The sequence below is a fragment of the Peromyscus maniculatus genome, chromosome 6 (assembly GCF_049852395.1).
Source record: "Peromyscus maniculatus bairdii isolate BWxNUB_F1_BW_parent chromosome 6, HU_Pman_BW_mat_3.1, whole genome shotgun sequence".
Taxonomy (NCBI): domain Eukaryota; kingdom Metazoa; phylum Chordata; class Mammalia; order Rodentia; family Cricetidae; genus Peromyscus; species Peromyscus maniculatus.
The window spans coordinates 112652772-112665832 of record NC_134857.1 but is presented as its reverse complement, the minus strand read 5'-3'; the positions used below and the strand labels follow the sequence as shown (position 1 = coordinate 112665832).

The window sequence follows — 13061 nt, the reverse complement described above, 5'->3', positions numbered from 1 at the left end:
TATGCTTTTGATCTCATCTTTGTCCCCTGTTCCTTCGTCCTCCATCTCTCCTTCCTCTTCTCCTCTCCTAATCTGATTCACGTACAATCTACAAGAATCTTTTCCTTGTTCATCATTCCTCATCCTGAACCATTCTGCCTTACCGTCTACAGAAACTTTCCTTGTTCTTTCTTTCCTGGCCACACGACTCTCTGCCTGCCTCTGGAATTCCACTCCAGTCCTCACTGCACCTGGTTACGCAAAAAGCCCTGCTGTCCTCCATCAGTCTCTCTGCAGTGCTACTAGGCCTGAAGGCAAGGGATGGTCTGAGTTTCATTTGCACAAGAAACAAAGCTATGCATCCACAGCCCCGCCTGTCTCCTAGGCTCTGCTAGTGGATCAGTGTGAGAGGTTTATACTGTTTGCCAATACGGTCTAGTAGTATATGGACTCACAAGAATTTCATAGCAGAAGATAGCTGAAATATTAAAAACTGAGTAACACTAAATATTCCTTGATAAATGGCTTCCTCTAGAAAGATGCCTTGAAATTTCTAGGTATAGCTTTAATGTACAGGTGAATTTCTATAATATATTCTTGCAGCCCGCAAGTGTCATTTTGTGTGGTGGGCCTTGAATCCAATCAGAGAGTAGTTGGTTCTTCCCATGACGTTTGTGCTGCTATTACACCAGCATATCTGCAGGCGGGTCACCACTGTCGACTGCAGATTTGTAGATTTGTATCTGGATTGGTGCTTAGCTTTCTCCTCTGAGAATGAGCAGAGTACCTTCCAGGATCATGAACACTAAGTAGTCAGTAGGAGGGTGAAGGCTCAAGTTAGGCACCAGCTCGATGTAGCAGGAATCTGAAAAGGTCTTATTAATAAAAACAAGCCTGGGGCCAGGTATGGGCGTGAAAGCTGAAAGATCAGAGAGACAACAGGCCACAGCTTCCTCACCTCGCCAACTTCTCAGCCAATCCTGTTTCCTCAAACTGGAAGCCTCTGAGTCCTCATCCAAATGAATCTCAGCTGAACTGCTGCTCAAAAGCCTAAAAGCTTAACCAGCTCTAGTTCCTGGTTTTCATGCCTTATGTACCTTTCTGCTTTCTACCATCACTTCCTGGGATTAAAGGCGTGAGTCACCATGCCTGGCTGTTTCCAGTGTGGCTTTGAATTTATAGAGATCCAGATGGATCTCTGCTTCCAAAATGCTAGGATTAAAGGTATGTGTGCCACCATTTTCTGGCCTCTATGTCTATCTAGTGGCTGTTCTGTTCTCTAACCCCAGAAAAGTTTTTTAAGGTGCACAGTATATTGGGAGACACATTATCACCACAGCTCGACCTCTCCAGGTTGCATGTCAGATCACTGTTTGTAGAAATAGGTGTATTTGGTAGAGTATATCATTTTGGCACCGTTTGCTTTGTTCTGTTTTTAAGACAGAATCACATGTAGCTTTGGCTGGCCTCAAGTTTGCTGTATGGTTGGAGATGACCTTGAACTTCTAATCCTCATATCTCCACTTCCCAAGTGCTGGGACTACAGATGTGTGCAGCCATATCCAGTTAAGATGGAGCTGAACATGGAACCCAAGGGTTTGTGCATCCTAAGTCAGCGTTCCGCCAACTCGGCATACTCCAGCCCTTCAGCACCACTTTTGAAAACCCTTTCCTCGTTGAGTTGACACTGCCTTTTCTGGAAAGCAGTGCTTGTGGATGTATGGGGTCTGATTTTGAATCCACTAATCTGATGGTTATTTTGTTTATCTTAATTGTCAAAACTTTATAGAAAAATCTGAAAATCAGGTGGGTTTTTTTTTCTCACTGCTTTGGCTGCTTTAGAACTATTGTATTTCTACAAAACCCTCAGAATTAGCTTCTCAATTTCTTTTTAAACCTTGTAAAAAGAACCATTGGGAGATTTAGTACTGATCTTACAAGATCATTTGTGGACATTGACCATCTTAATATTGGCTCTATAAACATGAATATAAGGCAGAGGTTTCCATATTTTTAGGTCTCCTTTAATTACTTGGTAAAATTTTCTCATTTCTACTGTCGAGGAATTTATATTTATTTGTGGATTTGATGCTGTTAGCCTTGAGCTATTCTCACTACCCAAAGTTCTTCTTTCACCCCTCCACTAGTGTAAACTCAGTCTTATGTTCTGAAGGAAGTCTTTCCCACCTTCTCTGAAGCTGAGGAACCCGCTACAGAATTCCTACCATCCAAGGAATCTCTTCAGTCCTCGGGTGACTCCAGGCACCCCTCCCTTCCTAGGTTGAAAGCTCCTATAGTAATTATAGAGGGAAAAAAAAAAAAAAACGAAGGAAGGGGCCCCCACTGAGCTCCCACACTTGTTCTCAGCATGACATTCACCTGGGATGGTTGTGGTTGGTAATAGATATTGGTGCTGTGATTGCTCTTTTAAAATAATTTTTGTCATAATGAAAAGAATGAGAAGACTCCTTCTCATCCAGGACAAATAACAGGAACTGGGAGCAAGAGGAAGATGGTTGCAATGACAATAATCTCAGCAGGTGACCTGATCTCACCCCAAAGCTCATCTTTCATTGACTTCAGTGGCCGACACAGAGAAGCAAGTTGGCTGCAGTTGTAATAGCTGGGCTACTTCATCTTATCTGGGAGACAAATTTCAGTCATACAGGAAATCAAAATATTTTCAGAACCTACAGACAAATAATAAAGTGATAATTAAATATTTAGTCTCATGGTTCAAGAAAACTGCAATGAACAGAGCTTTCCAATAGAGCTACGTTCCTGAGACGCAGTCAGGACAAAGGAAGTGTGATGCAGGGGCTGGAGAAACCATTCATCTTTAAAAGCATGTACTGTTCTTGAAGAAGAACTTAGTTTGGGTCCCTGCATCAACATTGGGCAGCTCCAGGGAATACAGTGCCCTCCTCTGGCCTCTGAGAGCACCCGCACTCATGCACATATACACACAAAAATCACTAAGAATGGAACAAGCTGTGCCATATTCTTCACATTTCCAGGGGTTCTCTGCAATATGAAATCTATGAGGGTAATTTTTAAAGTTCCATGGTCTTTAAAATTCAAATACTTTTAAAAGTTCAGTCTCTTTCAAAGTTCAAGCCTCTAAATATCCAGCCTTTCTAAAACTCCCTTTAAAGGTTCAGAATCAACTGTGGGTGCCTATAAAATCAAAATAAGCAGAATACTTCTTTACTCCACAAGAGACAAATGAAGGCAAAGTTCAACATTGTGAAAAGTTAAGTTCTTAATGCCTGGAACCCACTCATGATCCTTGCCTGGACAGCTAATTCCTTTCCTCGGGCTCTGCCACCACGGCACACAGAGTTCATCTCCCAGGATCAGTCTGGCTCCACTCCACAGCTGCTGCTGCTCTTGGTGGTGGTCCCATGGTGCTAGCATCTCCAAAAAGCTGGGGTCTCCACCACAACAGGGCTGACTCTTCTCACAAGCCTCCCCTGGGCTCTCTGCAGGGATTCTGACCCGGCTAGGTGGTGCCAAGTCTCAACTTCTCTCCATGACTCCTCAATCCCAGAGCGGCTGTGCCTTCACCAATAGCCTCTTACGATGTCACACCCCAGCTTCTCTCAATGATTCCCTCATGTCTTCAAAGCCTGTGAAACTTAAAAATTAGAAAATTAGCCAAGTATTAAAAATCTGTTTTTAATATTCATAAAAGGAACGTGTGTGTATGCACACGTATGTGGGATGTATGTACATGTTAATATGGGTGTTTACATGTGTGCATGCAAACACACATGCATGTTTGTATAGGACATAGGTCTATGATGAGTGTCTTCCTCAATTGTTCTCCACCTTGTTTTTGGAGACAAAGTCTCCCAAAACTTGCAGCCCATTGATTCCACGAGCTGACTACCAATGAGTTTAAGTGTATGATTGTGATAACTCTCTCACTAAAATCTTAGCTTTACACTGTCTTATTTAGAATCCAGGATTATAGTTACAGTACTTAAATTAGTATCAAGCACATAGTAGGAACTCCATAAATATAAAGTGAGCAATGTATTCTATCTAATCCCTTCCCTGGTGGGGAAACACAAAAATATATTTAAGCATTACTTCATGTGTATTTCATGTTTCAGTTTACATTTGGGGGGTTGTTGTCTAATGTCCTTAAAATATATCAATACAGTCCCATTCTAAAGAAAATAAGGGGTAATAGTTACTTTGTTATATCATCTCAATCATTTTTATGAAAAGGACACTGGACAGACATCTTCCCTGCTTGCAGAGGAAAGACAAAATAAGCTAAAGTCGAAGTGAAGAGAGAAACATCTCCAAAAATGTTCCTTTGGTGTTCACCATTGTGAACCTGTCCTGGTAAAGAGCATTGGTTCAAGCTAGTTGCTTATGAGTAGCCAGTGATAAGAGATTCCGAATTACCATCAAGGAAATAAAACATGGGATGTAGAATACACAGAGATGTGTCACAATCTCTCTTCAATGAGAGAAGTCCACTCCTCACATGAGGGATAACCAGGCATCTGGCTGCATCTCAGTAGAGGTGGGGGCCTCGATGTCCTCAAGACAAGTTTCCTGCTGTGCCTTTAACAGTTCTGTTTTCTGACAATAACAGTAACTATATTTTAGGAATACCGTACATATTATGCTCAGAACACTTTGATTTTTTTTCTTGATAATGAGAAAAATAAGCTAGAACTTCTTGGATATACAAGAAAAAACAACAGGGGTAAAAATCTATACAATATGGTTGGTATACATAACTAAGAATTTACTATATATAATAGTAGTGGTGAATTTTGTACATAAACAGGTTTACTGCAGTAAAATTTTGTAAATGATCATGTATTTATTTCCTTGACTCAAACCTATTATTCATATTATATCTTTCATAAATCATTGAGCAATTTATATTATGTGTAATGGAACTAAAAACTTGTTCCATTAGATCTGAGACTGGTATCCACTACATCCAAAGGTCAGTACAGGTGAAATGCAGGGGGTGATAATGACATTCTTTCTGGAGGTTCTTAACTATTTGGAGGCATGTTTGTTGCTGAATTAAGGGCAGCCCATTGCTTTGAGAAAGCATCTACGTGTGGGATGGGTGGGGGAATGAAATGGAGGGAGAGAAGATTTAGTTCAATGACATAGCTCCATGTCCCTTTTTGTCTAGCCCTAAGAGAGCGTCATTGGATTATTTCTAGAATTGTGTGACTGGAAATAGCCCGTGTAGCTGTTAAACTCGTACTACATTTCCAATGTATTGTAAACACATGACTGTGGAAGAGCATAATAGCTATGAACCAACTTTCCTTGCTTTAAATTAGAAAGCAGTTCAATGTATTACTTTTTAACTTGTGTTCCCCATTATTATTGTTAGTGTGATGGTAATCAAGTTCCCATTAGAGTGGACAATTTTAATTTTAATGTTTGCATCTTGTTTCCTAAGTCCAAGTATTTCTAAGGTTCTCTTTCATTCCAAAAACAGTGTCTACCATCTCCTTAGCCATGAATCTTGGATGCATTACTGAACTCATAAGTGAGCTGAACAGAATAATTATTGTCAATTACTCCTGTAATTACTAACACCATTAGTCTTGGTAACTAACAGATGCAACCCTGCCTTGTTCTTTCTCAAAATAGTCTTTGCTGGTCTTGGCCATTTGCTCTTCTATCCAAAATTAGGACCTGCTTGTCATGCTCCAGAAAAAGGCTTTTTGTGTGTGTGTGTGTGAGTAGGAATGACTGGAGAAAGAGATGGCATTTTAGCAGCATTTGGTATGATTCCTGAACATTCTACATATGAGCAATTTTACAATGAATAGATTGGGAATTTTAGCAATTTTTAAAAATATACACATTGAAATAATCATCTGGTTTTCTCCTAGTTCCATGGGGCTAATTTGACAGCAGACATTCTCCATGTTAAATTGTCCTTGAATTGTTCAAGATAAGTTTGGCCCATTTCTAGTATTTTATTCCTAATTTTATCTTTATACACAGCCTTGACTGGGCTTTCTGGTATTATCCTGGCCTGTTAATGATGGCTACATCAATGAGGTTGTTCTAGCACCATTTAATAAAAACATTTTTTAAGATAGGGATTATCTGTCCCTTTTAAAATTTGTTATTTTATTTCACATGTTATGTCTGTGCACCATGTGTGTTCCTGGGTGCCCATCAGATCCCTTGGAACTAGAGTTACAGGCAGTTGTGAGCTACTATGCGGGTGCTGGGAATTGAACTCATGGTTTCTAGAAAAGCAGCCAGTGCTCTTAACCTCTAAACCATCCCTTGAGACTTGGACTGTCTTTCTTTAATGCCCGATTCACTGACCTGTAATGCCATCCCAGATATTTAGGTTAGGAGTATAGGAATTAGACTTAAACTATATTGTTTCCTTGGTAGTTGTTAGTATATTTGGATTTTCCATTTCTTCTGGAATCTCTTTTTAAAGTTGCATTTTTCTTGGGACATTTTCTGGGTTGATTTCTTCATTTCTTTATTTAGATTAGTTAATAAATTTTAAAGCTAGGCAGCTAGCTGACATTGAAAAAAAAATCTTTGTATTTTTCTTACCCTCTAGGAATTTGTGTTCTCATCTAATAGTCACTGTCTGAATCATATTTTCTAAATTTATTACCTAATACATTAAATAACCTAAACTTCCTAGAGCCAAGATAAATTAGATCTACCTGGGCTTTTCATCCTAATAGATCAGGTTAAACTGACGGTGTTTATTCTTTATGAAGACTTTGCTGGCAGCAGTCGGCAAGGTACTGCAAGCTTTTTTCTTTCAGTGACTTTTAAATGTATAAATATTTACTGTATAGAATTTCTACACACATTGCTGTAGACCTTGGAGGACTTTGCTGCATATATCAAAAAGAGCACTTTTCAACAGCCAATTTTAGAAATATAATTAATGATAATATACAAAGATGTCAGGTGTCAGTGGTCCCCATAGGCTCGTACGTTTGAATACCTGGTCCTTGGTTGGTGGAACTGTTTGAGAAGGATTAGGAGGTGTGCTGCAGCACGAATCTTAAAAAGTCTTATTAATAAAAACAAACTCAGAGACAGGTATTGGGTGAATGCTGAAAGATCAGAGAGACAGAACCAGCCACAGCCACCTCACCTCGCCAGTGCCTCACCTGATCCTGTTTCCTCAGACTGGAAACCTCTGAGTCCTCATCTGAATGGATCTCAGCTGAACTTGCTGCTAAAAGCCTAAAAGCTTAATCGGGCTCTAGTTCCTGGTCCTCACACCTTATATATCTTTCTGCTTTCTGCCATCACTTCCTGGGATTAAAGGCGTGTGTCACCATGCCTGGCTGTTTCCAGTGTGGCTTTGAACTCACAGAAATCCAGGCAGATCTCTGCCTCTGGAATGCTAGGATTAAAGGCGTGTGCTACCACTGCCTAACCTCTATGTTTAATATAGTGGCTGTTCTGTTCTCTGACCCCAGGTATGTTTATTAGGGTGCACAATATTTTGAGGAACACAATGTCACCACAGTGTGGCCTTGTAGAGATGTGTCACTGGGTACAGGCTTTGAGGTTTCAAAAGATTTCTGATGCTCTCTTTCTCTCTGCATCATGGCTGTGTCTCATGAGGTGAGTTCTCAGCTATTCCTTCATTTAGTCATCATGGACTCTAACTGTCTGAAATCATAAACCAGAGTAAATGCTTGCTTTTATAAGTTGCCTTTGTCATGGTAGTTTATCACAGCAACAGAAAAGTAACTAATACATCAGGCATGGTAGAACAAACCTTTAATTCCAGAACTTTGGAGGAAGAGTCCAGTGGAATTCTGTGAGTTTGAGGCAAACCTGGACTACACTGTGAGTTCCAGGCCAACCAGAGCTACCTAGTGAGACTTTCTCTTAAAAAAGAAATGATACAGTTGAGCGTTGGACAATTTGGGTGCACAGAAATTTACACTCAATCCTCTGTGTTTTCCTATCTCCCAGTCCTAACTGTAATGTGCTGTAAATGTGTGTTACTGGTGAGAATCACCCATGGATCTCTCTAGTGATGAACCAGAGCAATCAAAAACCTGTTGGTTTTCATTAAGTATGTATTGAAAGTTTATTATCAATTGTGATGGAAGGGGAAGAACATCTCAGGGGGTTTCTGTCCCCCATATTCACTTGCCTCTGCCTAAGTGCTGGGATTGAAGGTGTGTGCCATTATGCCTGGCTAGTGAGCCAACTCTAAGAGAGTATGTAGCAGGCTTATTCTTTCGGGCTACCAACCAGCTCCCAAATGAAGACATGGAGACTTCTTATTAGTTATGAATGTTTGGCCTTATCCTTGCTTTTATTATTATTGCTTATTATTGCTAGCTCTTATAACTTAACCTGATTTTCCTCATCTATGTTTTATCCCAGGGCTTTTTACCTTTCTTCCCTTCTGGATATCTCACTTTCACTGGTTCTCATGTCTGCCTGGTGGCTGCCTGGCTGCTGACCCTGGGCGTGTCCCTCTCTTTCTCCCTCCTTCTCTCCTCCTCCTTCTCTCTCCTCTAGCCTAGATTTCTTCTCCTACTTATTCTCTCTGCCTGCCAGCCCTGCCTGTCCCTCTACTGTCTAGCTACTGGCCATTCAGCTTTTTATTAGACCGATCAGGTGCCTTACACGGGCCATGTGAAACAGCAACACATCTTTTCATAATTAAATAAATGCAGCAAAAACAAATGCAACACATCTTTACATTGTTAACAAATGCAGCATAAACAAATGCAACACATCTTTACATAGTTGAAATAATATATTAGAAGGTGCGGAGGCCACACCTCCACAAGAGTATATGACAGAAAGATATCTGATGAATACTGGCAGTAGGAAAGAATTTGAGGGGCTTCTCATATTTGCCTTTGAGGCTAAGTGCTTTACCTTATCCCTTTATCTGAACAGGCAGATTCCACCATCCTCAATCTGAGGCTTCAGGTATGGTCACTCTTCCCCAGCACAAGCCCCCAAATATGTCCTGGCTCTACCCACTCCACTTGCTCCCGTCCACAGTACTCCCAAAGACCTCCATCATACCTCATGTTACTAGAACCAAAGTTGCTCAGACAATCTTTTCCAAGGGGTGCAACTACAAAGTCCTGAGGACTGGTTCCATGAACGCAATCATGCACCCACAAAGCCTGGCAGGCAGTCTCTCACCCACAGATCACTTACGGTATCTGCTCAGTTATTGGAGTGACTAGGGCTGTCTTCCACTATAACCTACGGTAAATACTGACTTGCTACTCTGCCATCTGGACATTCCCAGTGGGAGGGCCACTCTCCATCCCACCCATCCCACTCAGCCCTTCTGGTCTGGCCAACACTCCAACTTGCCCTGTTCACTAAGCATTTAAGGGTCTTCAGTTACTCATTATTTCACACAGCCCCTTCACCTGCAGAATAACACTGTACCTTGTAAGGTTTGTACCATGGAGTGACAGTCTTCTCTCACTGGAACGTAAGATGCTGGTCTTCCCATTGCCCACTTCTGCCAGGTGATCTCCCAAGATGAGCCTCACAGCAAAAGCCACCAAAGCCAAATGGTCACAAGGACAAAAAGGCCCCTTCAATGGAGTCAATCTTGACAATGGCCTGCAAGCCCCTGAACTGCTTGCCTGGCATGCATCCCTGGTCCTACCCAGAGACCCCTCGTCTACATAATTTCTCCCCTTTACATGCTCACCAAAGACTTGTAGTTTGTATACTTTTGTCTCCTGCCTGCCCACTCAAAGCTGTGCTTGATGACAGTAAGAAATCATATGCATTTGCTTCCCACTCTTTTATCCTAAAAGACACAACAAATAAAGGGGTGTGGGTTTTCCTCCAGAGGAGTGCCTTATTGACAAGTTGCCTGCTATTCTTTGTAGGGAGATACACCAGTGACCTGCACACCTGTAGCCTGCCTCCTCACAGGCCTATTGTTTTTAACCCTGGAAAAGAAGATACAAAGTAGTGGCCTTCCTCAGCTCCTCAGTTCCTTGCTGTTCCCTGCCTTATGTGGTAGGGTATTCTAAGGGTGTTCAAAGAAAGCAGGGGTACTTGATAATAAAAGGAAACATCATACTATCGAACCAGAGACGAAGATGGACAGACCCCACCTCACCCCCGGAGAGCAGAGATGTGCACAGAACAGACAACAATCTTTGTTCTGCTGGGGAGTCACTAAAGGTACAGGGCCGCTCCTCCCTCCATGCCTCCCCAACACAGGGCCCTGGTCTAAGAGGCTGCAGAATGCGGCAATTGGAGGCAGGAGGAGGCCACTTTGAAGAAAAATCTTTGTAGCTCCTAAGAAAAGATGACAGCAGAGTTCTGGCTGAACCAAAACCACATCCCCTACCTGACGTGCAGGGGTGGTTCTGCTTTTCATTTATTCTTTGTGTAGTAGAGAGGCAGGCAGGAACTGTGGACTGGAGCTCTGCCCAGGGTCAGTAAAGCAACGCTGTGCAGGTCACGTCCCATTCAGGTGCTAGAGATGGAGGCTTTTCTCCACCCAGCCCTTCTGACCCACAGCACAAGAGCCCTGTGGGCCAGAGTGGAAGAGCTTTCCACTTTATAACTAGTGTGGAAAGAACTGAAGGATAGACGCCCAGATTACAGCCCCAAGTCCAAAGCCAGACGCCATGCTTTTTTACTAATGAGATTCTGTTAGAAAATAACCGCACTCACCTGTTCACATGTGATTCTGTTATGCTTTAGTGTGGGATATTGATCTCAGGACCTTGCACATGCTAGGCCAGTGTTCTAGCACTGGTCTACATCACCGTATCTCCTTAAAAAAAAAAAAAAAAAAGGATGGAGACATGGTATCAGCATTTCCCAGGCAGGCCCTGAACTCTCCATCTTGTCTCCCAGACACTAAGGCTAGACACATGTGCTACCACACTCAGTTGTTTTTTTCTTGTGTTTTCTATGGATGCTTTTGTACTGCATACTGCATAGTTGGTTGGTTTCCATGGAGATCAGTCATAGTCATTAAACCTGAAAGTGCATACATACTGTGTGCAATTTTCAGAAAAAAAAATTACTGGCCCTGAGTTAAATAGCGAATTGAAAGTCAGTCACTAATCAAGAAAAAAAAAATGTTACTCTAGAACAGTATTCTTACACTGTGACTCCAATCAATATACAGGATCCACCATTCCAATAAATGCTTTGTACATAGTGTATGCATGTATGTTGCTACCAAGAGGGTACCTTGCTATCAAAAGGTTCTCAAGGGGGTTTTGTGACTCTAAATTTATTAAGAACTAATTTGCCGTAAGTTGAATATTAGTTTTTGAAGTGTATGGAGAAGACATAAAATTGACCCAAAGAGTTGTGGAAAGACTGGGGAAATTCTATGAGAATTCAGTATGTTTCATTTCCCTTTCGTTGGGGACAGAGCACATGTGTCACAGTGTGTATGTGGACATCAGCAGACTACGAAGTGGAACTGCCTCTCTCCTTCCACCTTCATGGCTTCTGGGAACTCACCGGCTCAGGCTGTCAGGCCTCAACAGCTAATGCTCTCACCAGCCCGGCCAGCCCAGCCAGCCCAGCCAGTCCAGCCAGCCCGGCCAGCCCCCAAAGAGTATTTTTGTATGAAAGCTTGTTACAAGTCTCCAGTTATCCTAAGTCATATTTTTTATGATCACATAGTATTCATAATCCCTTGTTTTCATGGCTTTGCCCGGTGGGTAATGATTCTGCATTTTACAGTTGAACTACCTAAAGCTCATTAAGTATCAATACAATAACTCATCCTAAGCAACATAGCTCATATGAAAGTAAAACTGAGTCCTAGGACAGGGCCTCCAGCCAAAGATAACTACATTTTCAGAAGTTGACTGTGATATCTAGTTGGGCAACATGATGTCATTTTTAAATTGAGAAAAGTCTTACAGGTACCCTCAAGTTTGGGATCCACTGCCCCCAGGAACATGACACAGGTCTTTTCTCTGGAACTTCATCCCTCCCATAGGGCAGAGGCTATGGCTCTGATCCTCATGGAACTCACTCATCTTCCTAAATCTGAGGGAAAGTTTACACTTACCTATAGCCTTTATCAGAGCTACGCCCCTTTGTCCATGTCTACTCCCATGTTGTCCTTAATACTCGAATTGGGTTTAGCAGTAGACTCAGACTTTTGTAAAAATAGAAAAAGGAATTGTCTTAAAGTTGATTCTGTTAACACCCTGAATAGACACCTAAAACAACACAAAACACACACACACACACACACACACACACACACACACACACACACACACAATGCAAAATGAGTAAAGAAAAGTGTCATAATTTGCTTCAGCTGTCAACTTGACACAAATCTAGTCATCTAAGAGGGAACCTCAGCTGAAGAATGATCTAGATCAGATTGCTCTGTGACCATATCTGTGAGGCATGTTCTTAACTGTTAATTGATGTAGGAGGGTCCAGCTCATTGCGGATTGAGACCATGTAAGACAGGTAGTGAGGAAGGCAGAGGAAGCAAGCCAATAAGCAGTGTTCTTCTGTGGCCTCTGCTTCAGTTCCTGCCTTGAGTTCTTGCCTTGGCTTCTCTAAATGATGGACTCTAGCCTATAAGCCAAATAAACCGTTCTCTCTCCAAGTTGCTTTTGTTGAGTGTCTTACCACTAACAAAAAGCAAATTAGACTAAAAACTGAACCATAAATTAATTTCTAAATACAAATATGCTATAACAGTCTTGAAGTAAGAAGCCTTTCAGTTCTTGGAGGAGGGGAGTGACAGATCAAAGTACTAGTTTCTGAAATCAGAGTAGCCATGTAGGGTGTGATGGTCCATGCTTGTAGCCCCAGCTACTGAGGCTGAGATAAGAGGATCATTTGACCTCAGCAATTCCAGGCTGACCTAGGCAACATGATAAGACTGGTTTTTAAAATGAGGGGATTAGGAAAAGGAAAGTGAGGAGAAAGAGAAGGAAGGGGGGGGAGGAGGAAAACCCCTGTGTCTGTAGCATACTTAGAATCAAGTTGGCCATCTCACAACAAAATAAATGTAAATTACTTCATGAGGGGCAGAGGCTAGTATTTCCAGTGACCCTGCCAATGAGGACAGACAGTCT

General features: G+C 41.8%; 1 long non-coding RNA gene across 2 annotated transcripts in view; it reads right to left on the bottom strand.

The window, feature by feature from the left end:
- Positions 1-3481: 3481 nt before the first annotated feature.
- The window catches only part of LOC107400826 (uncharacterized), a 36620-nt gene continuing 27040 nt past the window's right edge, over positions 3482-13061 (bottom strand). For both annotated transcript variants that reach the window (XR_013052372.1, XR_006073533.2), the window contains exons 2-3: positions 10663-10765; positions 3482-3616 (exon numbers count right to left, since the gene is read on the bottom strand). This is a non-coding gene — a long non-coding RNA (uncharacterized LOC107400826). The remainder of the gene's footprint in view (positions 3617-10662; positions 10766-13061) is intronic.